The sequence below is a fragment of the Piliocolobus tephrosceles genome, chromosome 4 (genome assembly GCF_002776525.5).
Source record: "Piliocolobus tephrosceles isolate RC106 chromosome 4, ASM277652v3, whole genome shotgun sequence".
NCBI classification, from domain to species: domain Eukaryota; kingdom Metazoa; phylum Chordata; class Mammalia; order Primates; family Cercopithecidae; genus Piliocolobus; species Piliocolobus tephrosceles.
In genome coordinates this window covers 68,301,326-68,314,072 of record NC_045437.1, presented here as the reverse complement: position 1 = coordinate 68,314,072, position 12,747 = coordinate 68,301,326, and positions in this window count along the sequence as shown.

The following is a 12,747-nucleotide window of genomic DNA, read 5'->3' as shown; positions in this document are numbered from 1 at the left end:
CTTCTCTGCATTAATTAGTCTAGCTGTCAATTCTTCCACTCTTTTTTCAAGATTTTTAGTTCCTTTGCGCTGGGTACGTAATTCCTCCTTTAGCTCTGAGAGGTTTGATGGACTGAAGCCTTCTTCTCTCATCTCATCAAAATCATTCTCTGACCAGCTTTGATCCGTTGCTGGCGATGGGCTGTGCTCCTTTGCAGGAGGAGATGCGCTCTTATTTTTTGAATTTCCAGCTTTTCTGCCCTGCTTTTTCCCCATCTTTGTGGTTTTATCTGTCTCTGGTCTTTGATGATGGTGACGTACTAATGGGGTTTTGGTATAGGTGTCCTTCCTGTTTCTTAGTTTTCCTTCTGACAGTCAGGACCCTCAGCTATAAGTCTGTTGGAGATTGCTTGAGGTCCACTCCAGACCCTGTTTGCCTGGGTATCAGCAGCAGAGGTTGCAGAAGATAGAATATTGCTGAACAGCGAGTGCACCTGTCTGATTCTTGCTTTGGAAGCTTCCTCTCAGGGGTGTACTTCACCCTGTGAGGTGTGGGGTGTCAGACTGCCCCTAGTGGGGGATGTCTCCCAGTTAGGCTACTCAGGGGTCAGGGACCCACTTGAACAGGCAGACTGCCCCTTCTCAGATCTCAACCTCCGTGTTGGGAGATCCACTGCTCTCTTCAAAGCTGTCAGACAGAGTCGTTCGCATCTGCACAGGCTTCTGCTCCTTTAGTTGAGCCCTGTCCCCAGAGGCGGAGTCTACAGAGACAGGCAGGTTTCCTTGAGCTGCTGTGAGCTCCACACAGTTCGAGCTTCCCAGCGGCTTTATTTACCTACTTAAGCCTCAGCGATGGCGGGCGCCCCTCCCCCAGCCTCGCTGCTGCCTTGCGGTTAGATTGCCGCAGACTGCTGTGTTAGCAAGGAGGGAGGCTCCGTGGGCGTGGGACCCTCCCGGCCAGGTGTGGGATATATTCTCCAGTGTGCCGCGGTGTTACAGCGCAGTATTGGGGTGGGAGTTACCCGATTTTCCAGGTGTTGTGTGTCTCAGTTCCCCTGGCTAGGAAAAGGGACTCCCTTCCCCCTTGAGCTTCCCAGGTGAGGCGATGCCTCGCCCTGCTTCACCTCTCACTGGTCAGGCTGCAGCAGCTGACCCGCACAGGTTGTCCGGCACTCCCAAGTGAGATGACCCCAGTACCTCAGTTGAAAATGCAGAAATCAGTGGTCTTCTGTGTTGCTTGCGCTGGGAGATGGAGACTGGAGCTGTTCCTATTCGGCCATCTTGCTCCGCCCCCCTATTTTATTCTTTATCATTCTTCCACATTCAATAATTTATGTACTTAAAGTTATTCATTTCACTTAAACATATGTTCAACTACAATTTATTTGTTTTGAAAGCAAATAATGAAAAAAAGAAGATATCAGAATGTATAGTTCATAATTTATGAATATTACTGTACTCATATATTGTTTGATGTATCACAAATATTCAGGAAATAATTTTAACTGAACGTATGCTATATAGGCAGTCATACTTATCGAAATTTCTATCTTGATTAAAAATTTCTTGAGATTTGGCATGTAAATTGTATGAAGCTTTGTCTCACTGATATTTTTGCTTTGAATTTTATTTTTCTTATGATTTTATCCATAACCATCTATGACTTTAAAAACAACTTTTACTTGTCTTTTACATCTTCTTGTTAATCTCTGTATTTTTACATCTCTGTACCATTTAATTTTAGGTGTCTCTTCTAAATCACATAGCCATTTATAATTTTAAATACAATCTTATATTTTTAATTTAATAAAATAATTTAACACATTAATGTTTCTTGTGATAACTGATACTTGGTTTATTTTTCTATTATTTAGGCTTTGTATATTTTATGTGTTCTTGCTGTTTGCTTTTTCTCACTTTTCTGTCATCAGCTACACAATTCAATTTCTTTATTCCTCTTATTCTCTAACAATTTAGAAGTTACATATATTGTTTCTTTTCTACTAATGATTATCTTTACCTTATCTTATCTTGGACCTATGTTTTTGTATCAGTGTCATGAATGAACAGAAATCCAACCATTACCGTCACCTTCCCAGTTTCTACCCTTAAACATACTGACCTATATGTTCTTTCTACACTGTCTTCTTAAGTTTTAACCTTATTTGTTTATTCTTAGCTAGATTATACAAAGTAATTTATCTAGGAAAAACATAAATAGCATGTTTTATGAGGCTGTACTGTTCCTAACTATTCTAAAGAAGTTAATGGTATAATGGTATCATCTATTCTTGATTGTCCAATGTTTCCCTATATACATATCACCTCTATTTTAATCACATTAAAATGGAGTTGAGGCAAGTAAAAGAGACTTATGTGAATTCCTTTTTTTTTTTTTTTTTTTTTTTTTGAGACGGAGTCTTACTCTGTGGCCCAGGCTGGAGTGCAGTGGCCAGATCTCAGCTCACTGCAACCTCCGCCTCCCAGGTTTACACCATTCTCCTGCCTCAGCCTCCCGAGTAGCTGGGACTACAGGCGCCCGCTACGTCGCCCGGCTAGTTTTTTGTATTTTTTTAGTAGAGATGGGGTTTCACCGTGTTAGCCAGGCTGGTCTCAATCTCCTGACCTCGCGATCCAGCCCGACTCGGCCTCCCAAAGTGCTGGGATTACAGGCTTGAGCCACCATGCCCGGCCTGACTTATGTTAATTCTAAGACATATTATCTTACAGTTTAAAGATATACTCATACTATAAAGATATGCTATACTAATTTTTGATGTTAACAAACTTATTAGGAACATTTAGACATACAAAGTCAAATGGGAATATCATTACCAACCACTGTTACAGCCCAGCATTTTAAAAAACCATTAAAATTAAAGCCTTCATAAATTTTTAAAGTCAAAGTTTAACTAAATCATGCATTTCTTGCAATGGAACCAAAGATTTGAGTTGATTTCTAGTTTACTTGTTAATCCCAAGGATTTTTCTTTTCAGCTGGAATATACAAAGCCTTATATGGCATTTCAACTGTTGGAAATACAGATGAAACAAAGTATCTAAACTCTAAACCAAGCAACTAAGAGATGTGTTTTTATGTTGGGTAGCTAGTAGGGGAAAGAGTATGTTTCTTTTTATGTTACAGTGATGAGCTATTTGCATTAATTGTAGTTACATATGCATCTGAGGAATTCAAATGATCTATGGTCTTTTTTCCCCTAACGTAGCACTCTTTTCCTGACATTAGGTAATCTTTATTAAATTCAGCAACATCCCTTAACAGGATTAATGATTTTTAAAAAGCAACTCAAATAATGCATGTATTTCTTTTCAGCATAAATAAGACATACATCTTTAATCATTCAATGGCTTATAAACACCTTCCAGGAACAAGTCCAAGCATGCCATATGACACAGGTTTCCATCTTTGCCTACATTCTTCTCTTTTCACTTTATACTCAAGTTACACTAAAATTCTCTCCATCTTTGAAATCATCAAGCTTGCTTTCTTTCTTCGTCCTCCATAGCTTCCTCTTCTAGGACTGCTTTTATCCCCGTTCCACCCCTTGAATCTGAACAACTCTTTGTCATTTAAGAATCGAATTTAAGCCGGGCATGGTGGCTCACGCCTGTAATCCCAGCACTTTGGGAGGCCCAGATGGGCGGATCAGGAGGTCAGGAGATGGAGACTATCCTGGCTAACACAGTGAAACCCCCATTTCTACTAAAAATACAAAACAAAAAACCAACAACAACACAACAACTAGCAGGGCATAGTGGCGGGCGCCTGTAGTCCCAGCTACTTGGGAGGCTGAGGCAGGAGAGTGGCGTGAATCCAGGAGGCGGAACTTGCAGTGAGACCAGATCGCACCACTGCACTCCAGCCTGGGCGACTGAACAAGACTCCATCTCAAAAAAAAAAAAAAAAAACCTGCCTCTTCCTAAAAGCTTCTTCTGACCATCTCAATATCAGCAAAATTTAGGAGGTATTCTTATGTCCTACAATAGCATGCTATGCTTTTCTAGTTTATGGCACTTATGATAGCAACTTATAATAATCTGTTTATTTCTTTGCCTCCTCAATAGACTCTGTTTTTTGATAACAGGGATTATGTCTCTTTTACCTTCATTATTTAGTGGCTAAAATGTCTAGCCATTAAAATTCTCCCCTCAAAAATATAATCCATCCCCTCAAAAACCTTAAATGACAACATTTGATGCAATGCTGATGCTGTGATTCTCTTGAAATTTTGAACATTTTCAGTTGTACTTCATTGTCACAATGAAGTGACTCTTCACTTTGAAAAGATGACATGTAGTGGAGCAAGATGGCCAAATAGGAACAGCTCTAGTCTCCAGCTCCCAGGGCGAGCGACACAGAAGACAGGTGATTTCTGCATTTTTAACTGAGGTACTGGGTTCATCTCACTGGGGAGTGCCGGACAATCGGTGCTGGTCAGCTGCTGCAGCCCGACCAGCCAGAGCTGAAGCAGAGCGAGGCATCGCCTCACCTGGGAAACACAAGGGGGAAGGGAATCCCTTTTCCTAGGCTGAAGCAGGGTGAGGCATCCCCTCACCTGGGAAGCACAAGGGGGAAGGGAATCCCTTTTCCTAGGCAGGGGAACTGAGACACACAACACCTGGAAAATCAGGTAACTCCTACCCCAATACTGCACTTTAAGCAAACGAGCACACCAGGAGATTATATCCCACACCTGGCCAGGAGGGTCCCATGCCCACAGAGCCTTCCTCATTGCTAGCACAGTAGTCTGCGATCTAACAGCAAGGCAGCAGCAAGGCTGGGGGAGGGGCGCCCACCATTGCTGAAGCTTAAGTAGGTAAACAAAGCCCTGGGAAGATCCAACTGGGTGGAGCTCACAGCAGCTCAAGGAGGCCTGCCAGTCTCTGTAGACTCCACCTCTGGGGACAGGGCACAGCTAAACAACAACAACAACAACAACAACAACAACAAAGCAGCAGAAACCACTGCAGATGCAAGCGAAGCTGTCTGACAGCTTTGAAGAGAGCAGTGGATCTCCCAACACAGAGGTTGAGAACTGAGAATGGTCAGACTGCCTGCTTAAGTGGGTCCCTGACCCCTGAGGAGCCTAACTGGGAGACATCCCCCACTAGGGGCAGTCTGACACCCCACACCTCACACGGTGGAGTACACCCCTGAGAGGAAGCTTCCAAAGCAAGAATCAGACAGGTACACTCGCTGTTCAGCAGTATTCTATCTTTTGCAGTCTCTGCTGCTGACACTCAGGCAAACAGGGTCTGGAATGGACCTCAAGCAATCTCCAACAGACCTACAGCTGAGAGTCCTGACTGTTAGAAGGAAAACTAAGAAACAGGAAGGACACCCACACCAAAACCCCATCAGTACGTCACCATCATCAAAGACGAGAGGCAGATAAAACCACAAAGATGGGGAAAAAGCAGGGCAGAAAAGCAGAAAATTCCAAAAATAAGAACGCATCTCCCCCTGCAAAGGAAGGCAGCTCATCGCCAGCAACAGATCAAAGCTGGACGGAGAATGACTTTGACAAGATGAGAGAAGAAGGCTTCAGTCCATCAAACTTCTCAGAGCTAAAGGAGGAATTACATACCCAGAGCAAAGAAACTTAAAATCTTGAAAAAAGAGTGGAAGAATTGATAACCTGAATAATTAATGCAGAGGAAGCCATAAATGAACTGACAGAGATGAAAACCGTGACACGAGAAATACGTGACATGTGCACAAGCTTCAGAAACTGACTCGATCAACTGGAAAAAAGAGTATCAGCGATTGAGGATCAAATGAATGAAATGAAGTGAGAAGAGAAACCAAAAGAAAAAAGAAGACAAAGAAATGAACAAAGCCTACAAGAAGTATGGGATTATGTAAAAAGACCAAATCTACGTCTGATTGGGGTGCCTGAAAGTGAGGGGGAAAATGGAACCAAGTTGGAAAACATTCTTCAGGATATCATCCAGGAGAACTTCCCCAACCTAGTAGGGCAGGCCAACATTCAAATTCAGGAAATACAGAGAACGCCACAAAGATACTCCTGGAGAAGAGCAACTCCAAGACACATAATTGCCAGATTCACCAAAGTTGAAATGAACGAAAAAATCTTAAGCGCAGCCAGAGAGAAAGGTCGGGTTACCCACAAAGGGAAGCCCATCAGAATAACAGCGGATCTCTCAGCAGAAACTCTATGAGCCAGAAGAGAGTGGGGGCCAATATTCAACGTTCTTAAAGAAAAGAATTTTAAACCCAGAATTTCATATCCAGCCAAACTAAGTTTCATAAGTGAAGAAGAAATAAAATCCTTTACAGATAAGCAAATGCTTAGAGATTTTGTCACCACCAGGCCTGCCTTATAAGAGACCCTGAAGGAAGCACTAAACATGGAAAGGAACAACCGGTACCAGCCATTGCAAAAACATGCCAAAATGTAAAGACCATCGAGGCTAGGAAAAAACTGTAACAAACTAACGAGCAAAATAACCAGTTAATATCATAATGGCAAGATCAAGTTCACACATAACATTATTAACCTTAAATGTAAATGGACTAAATGCTCCAATTAAAAGACACAGACTGGCAAACTGGATAAACAGTCAAGACCCACCAGTCTGCTGTATTCAGGAGACCCATCTCACTCGCAGAGACATACACAGGCTCAAAATAAAGGGATGGAGGAAGATCTACCAAGCAAATGGAGAACAAAAAAAAAAAAAAGCAGGGGTTGCAATCCTAGTCTCTGATAAAACAGACTTTAAACCATCAAACATCAAAAGAGACAAAGAAGGCCATTACATACTGGTAAAGGGATCAATTCAACAGGAAGAGCTAACTATCCTCAATATATATGCACCCAATACAGGAGCACCCAGATTCATAAAGCAAGTCCTTAGAGACTTACAAAGAGAGTTAGACTCCCATACAACAATAATGGGAGACTTCAACACCCCACTGTCAACAATAGACAGATCAATGAGACAGAAAATTAACAAGGATATCCAGGAATTGAACTCATCTCTGTAGCAAGCAGACCTAATAGACATCTACAGAACTCTTCACCACAAATCAACAGAATATACATTCTTCTCAGCACCACATCACACTTATTCCAAAATTGACCAAATAATTGGAAGCAAAGCACACCTCAGCAAATGTAAAAGAACAGAAATTATAACAAACTGTCTCTCAGACCACAGTGCAATCAAACTAGAACTCAGGACTAAGAAACTCAATCAAAACCACTCAACTACATGGAAACTGAACAACCTGCTCCTGAATGGCTACTGGGTACATAACAAAATCAAGGCAGAAATAAAGATGTTCTTTGAAACCAATGAGAACAAAGATACAACATACCAGAATCTCTGGGACACATTTAAAGCAGTGTGTAGAGGGAAATTTATAGCACTAAATGCTCACAAGAGAAAGCTGGAAAGATCTAAAATAGACACTCTAACATCACAATTAAAAGAACTAGAGAAACAAGAGCAAACACATCCAAAAGCTAGCAGAAGGCAAGAAATAACTAAGATCAGAGCAGAACTGAAGGAGATAGAGACACAAAAAATCCTCAAAAAATCAATGAATGCAGGAGTTGGTTTTTTCAAAAGATCAACAAATTTGACAGACCGCTAGCAAGGCTAATAAAGAAGAAAAGAGAGAAGAATCAAATAGATGCAATAAAAAATGATAAAGGGGATATCACCACCAACCCCACAGAAATACAAAATACCATCAGAGAATACTATAAACACCTCTATGCAAATAAACTAGAAAATCTAAAAGAAATGGATACTTTCCTGGACACTTACACTCTCCCAAGACTAAACCAGGAAGAAGCTGAATCCCTGAATAGACCAATAGCAGGCTCTGAAATTGAGACAATAATTAATAGCCTACCAACCAAAAAAAGTCCAGGACCAGATGGATTCACAGCTGAATTCTACCAGAGGTACAAAGAGGAACTGGTACCATTCCTTCTGAAACTATTCCAATCAATTGAAAAAGAGGGCATCCTCCATAACTCATTTTATGAGGCCAACATCATCCTGATACCAAAGCCTGGCACAGACACAACAAAAAAAGAGAATTTTAGACCAATATCCCTGATGAACATCGATGCAAAAATCCTCAATAAAATACTGGCAAACCGGATTCAGCAGCACATCAAAAAGCTTATCCACCATGATCAAGTGGGCTTCATCCCTGGGATGCAAGGCTGGTTCAACATTCACAAATCAATAAACGTAATCCAGCATATAAACAGAACCAAAGACAAGAACCACATGATTATCTCATAGATGCAGAAAAGGCTTTTGACAAAATTCAACAGCCCTTCATGCTAAAAACGCTCAATAAATTCGGCATTGATGGAACGTACCTCAAAATAATAAGAGCTATTTATGACAAACCCATAGCCAATATCATACTGAATGGGCAAAAACTGGAAAAAATTCCCTTTGAAAACTGGCACAAGACAGGGATGCCCTCTCTCACCACTCCTATTCAACATAGTGTAGGAAATTCTGGCTAGGGCAATCAGGCAAGAGAAAGAAATAAAGGGTATCCAGTTAGGAAAAGAAGAAGTCAAATTGTCCCTGTTTGCAGATGACATGATTGTATATTTAGAAAACCCCATTGTCTCAGCCCAAAATCTCCTTAAGCTGATAAGCAACTTCAGCAAAGTCTCAGGATACAAAATTAATGTGCAAAAATCACAAGCATTCTTATACACCAGTAACAGACAAACAGAGAGCCAAATCAGGAATGAACTTCCAATCACAATTGCTTCAGAAAGAATAAAATACCTAGGAATCCAACTTACAAGGGATGTAAAGGACCTCTTCAAGGAGAACTACAAACCACTGCTCAGTGAAATCAAAGAGGACACAAACAAATGGAAGAACATACCATGCTCATGGATAGGAAGAATCAATATCGTGAAAATGGCCATACTGCCCAAGGTTATTTATAGATTCAATGCCATCCCCATCAAGCTACCAATGACTTTCTTCACAGAATTGGAAAAAACTGCTTTAAAGTTCATATGGAACCAAAAAAGAGCCCGCATTGCCAAGACAATCCTAAGTCAAAAGAACAAAGCTGGAGGCATCACACTACCTGACTTCAAACTATACTACAAGGCTACAGTAACCAAAACAGCATGGTACTGGTACCAAAACAGAGATATAGACCAATGGAACAGAACAGAGTCCTCAGAAATACTACCACACATCTACAGCCATCTGATCTTTGACAAACCTGAGAGAAACAAGAAATGGGGAAAGGACTCCCTATTCAGTAGATGGTGCTGGGAAAATTGGCTAGCCATAAGTAGAAAGCTGAAACTGGATCCTTTCCTTACTCCTTATACGAAGATTAATTCAAGATGGATTAGAGACTTAAATGTTAGACCTAATACCATAAAAATCCTAGAAGAAAACCTAGGTGGTACCATTCAAGACATAGGCATGGGCAAGGACTTCATGTCTAAAACACCAAAAGCAATGGCAGCAAAAGCCAAAATTGACAAATGGGATATGATTAAACTGAAGAGCTTCTGCACAGCAAAAGAAACTACCATCAGAGTGAACAGGCAACCTACAGAATGGGAGAAATTTTTGCAATCTACTCATCTGACAAAGGGCTAATATCCAGAATCTACAAAGAACTCAAACAAATTTACAAGAAAAAAACAACCCCATCAAAAAGTGGGCAGAGGATATGAACAGACATTTCTCAAAAGAAGACATTCATACAGCCAACAGACACATGAAAAAATGCTCGTCATCACTGGCCATCAGAGAAATGCAAATCAAAACCACAATGAGATACCATCTCACACCAGTTAGAATGGCAATCATTAAAAAGTCAGGAAACAACAGGTGCTGGAGAGGATGTGGAGAAATAGGAACACTTTTACACTGTTGGTGGGATTGTAAACTACTTCAACCATTATGGAAAACAGTATGGCGATTCCTCAAGGATCTAGAACTAGATGTACCATATGACCCCGCCATCCCACTACTGGGTATATACCCAAAGGATTATAAATCATGCTGCTATAAAGACACATGCACACGTATGTTTATTGCGGCACCATTCACGATAGCAAAGTCTTGGAATCAACACAAATGTCCATCTGTGACAGACTGGATTAAGAAAATCTGGCACATATACACCATGGAATATTATGCAGCCATAAAACAGGATGAGTTTGAGTCCTTTGTAGGGACATGGACGCAGCTGGAAACCATCATTCTTAGCAAACTATCACAAGAAGAGAAAACCAAACACCGCATGTTCTCACTCATAGGTGGGAACTGAACAATGAGATCACTTGGACTCGGGAAGGGGAACATCACACATCGGGGCCTATCATGGGGAGGGGGAAGGGGGGAGGGATTGCATTGGGAGTTATACCTGATATAAATGACGAATTGATGGGTGCTGACGAGTTGATGGGTGCAGCACACCAACATGGCACAAGTATAGATATGTAACAAACCTGCACGTTATGCACATGTACCCTAGACTTAAAGTATAATAAAAAATAAAAATAAATAAATAAATAAATAAAAAATAAAAATAAAAATAAAAATTAGAATATAAAAAAAAAGAACACAATATAAGATCTACTCTCTTAACAAATGTTTATGTGCACATTACAGCATTGGTAACTCTAAGTGCTATGTTGTTTAGCAAACATCTAGAATTTTGCATCTGGTATAAATGAAACTATACTAATTGAACAACCCCCCATTTTCCCCTTCATCCACCCCCAGGTAACCACCATTTCATTCTCTGCTTCTATGAGCCTGATTATTTAGGATATCTCACATAAGTGGAATCATCCTGTAATTATCCTTCTGTGATTGGCTTATTTATTTCACTTGACATAATGTCTTTCAGAATCATCCATGTCATCACAAATATTAAGATTTCCTTCTTTTGTAAGGTCAAATAATTTTCCTTTGAATATATATACCATATTTTCTTTATCCATTCATTTATCAATGGACATATGGGTTATTTCTGTATCTTGGTATGATGGTTAATACTGAGTGTAAACTTGATTGAAGTATGAAAGGTATTGTTCCAGGATGTGTCTGTGAGGGTGTTGCCAAAGGAAATTTAACATTTGAGTCAGTGGACTGGGAAAGGCTGACCCACCCTCTGTCTGGGTGGGCACAATCTAATCAGGTTCCAGCATGGCCGGAATAAAAGCAGGCAGAAGAATGTGGAAAGATTAAACTGATTTAGTCTTCCAGCTTTCATGTTTCTCCCACCCTGGATGCTTCCTTCCCTCAAACATTGGACTCCAAGTTCTTCAGCTTTGGGACTCGGACTGGCTTTTTGCTCCTCAGCGCAGACAACCTATTGTGGGACCTCACCTTGACTTGTGTGAGTCAATACTCCTTAATAAATTCCCCTTTATATATACATCTATCCTATTAGTTCTGTCCCTCTAGAGAACCCTAATACACACTTCAACTTCAACGATGCTTGTATTTTTCCTAACACCTTTACTTTCATGTAACATCTGCCAACTACACTTGCCTCTATATAGACGATGTACCTTACAGTAGACAACAAATCTGCCATGGTTCTTGGCCATCCCTGCCTGCAACTTTGTGTCAGTTGAGGAATTTCTCCTTTTTTCTGTTATATTCTTACAAAAGTATATCTGTAAACTACTGTGTAACTGTATATAATAGGACCATTCCAAGTACAGGCTACCCAATCTCAATCGGTCTTTCAATACTGTGTGAAATTCTTTTTTTAAAAAATGTCATGTGTTGATATACATTCTCTCAAAAGTTCTAGTAACCTACCAATCCTCTCATTTGTATTAACACAAATAATAATTCACATTTATTGAATGCTCTTTGTAATAGGTGTTTTATAAGCATTCTCTCATTTAATCCTCACAACGCTATGACAGATATTATTCTTCTCCTTTTCTTCATATTTACTGGCATATTATGAGAGATATTACAAAGGCTACAGATGAAGAGATGCATAGGATGAGATATGAGGGAATAGGTACAGAGCTTCCATTCTCTACCTGGGCTCACGACCCTCTAGGAACTCCCAGGTGTTCAGCTACCCCAAAGCTCTCTGAACTCGATCCTATTGGGTTTTTATGGATGCTTCATGATGTCAGCATTCCTTCCCCCTGGGTATGGAGGAGGACTCTCTCTGGAATGAAGGTTTTATGACCCATAACCAGAAAAATGGTGAAGATTAATGTCCTGCCTTGGGGCAGGTGAAAAGAGGGCAGGAGACAGTCAGATAGATTCTGTTTTTCGAGGCTGCCCCCGAGGCCTATTACATGGTTTGGCTGTGTCCTCACCCAAATCTCATCTTAAATTATAGCTCCAACAATTCCCCCATGTTATGGGAGGACCTGGTGGGAGGTAATTGAATCATGGAGACAGGTCTTTCCTGTGCTGTTCTCATGATAGTGAATAAGTCTCGTGAGATCTGATGTTTTTATAAGGGAGAGTTTCCCTGCAGAAGTTCTCTCTCTCCTGCCACCATGTAAGACAACCTTTCATCTTCCACCATGTGAGGCCTCCCCAACCATTTGGAACTAAGAGTCCATTAAACCTCTTTTTCTTTATAAATTACCCAGTCTCAGGTATGTCTTTATTAGCAGTGTCAGAAGAGACTAATACACTTGGCTATTGTAGATAATGTTGCAATGAACAAAGGAGTACAGATATTTTAAGATCCTGATTTCAATCCTTTAGGGT